Genomic DNA, 676 nt, shown 5'->3' with positions numbered 1-676 from the left:
CTCCGCTCCCCGGCCCCGCTCCGGGCACCGCTCCCGGCCCTGCTCCCCCGCTCCGCCCCGGGCACCCCTCCCCGCACCCGAAATCCCCAGCACTGCGGACCTAGGTGGGCTGCGCCTCCCCGAAGCGCTCGGCTCTTTATGTGCCGCCTTAAAATGAATCCCGAGAAGCGGAGCTGGCGCTCCTCGGGGCTAGGTTTGTGCTCCCGCTTTGAGGCAATTTGCATGGGAGTAGGAGTGGGGCTTGCCGCGGGTCTGCTTCCGCCACATGGGCCACCGCAAGCCGATGGTTGCGATGTCGCGACTGGATGGAAGAGGAAAATGCTCCGGCCACACACGGGGTGATGATGGCTGTGAGCTGGAAGAAGCCTGGGCACACCATCAGCCGCAGAATGTGTGAATAATAAGAATAATACTACTAGGTAAAGCTGAGGCCAAAATCGGCGGGGGTGTTATTTATAGCAAACTTTCCCAGCGAAATGCTTTGTGCTGCTCAGTCAGGCGGACTCCATCAGGCAGCGGGGCTGCTGCAGGGTTGGTTTGTTGTTTTCAGTTCCCCAAAACACAGCAAAGCCTTGGGAGCGCCAGAAGTGCCCGGCACGGAGCCGGCTTAGAGCGATCCCGTCTGCAGGGCAGCGCTTGGCAGGGGGAGATGCTGAAGATGCTGCGGGAATCGGAG

This window comes from Geospiza fortis, unplaced genomic scaffold, assembly GCF_000277835.1.
Source record: "Geospiza fortis unplaced genomic scaffold, GeoFor_1.0 scaffold101, whole genome shotgun sequence".
NCBI classification, from domain to species: Eukaryota; Metazoa; Chordata; class Aves; order Passeriformes; family Thraupidae; genus Geospiza; species Geospiza fortis.
Note: the sequence above shows the minus strand (reverse complement) of the source record.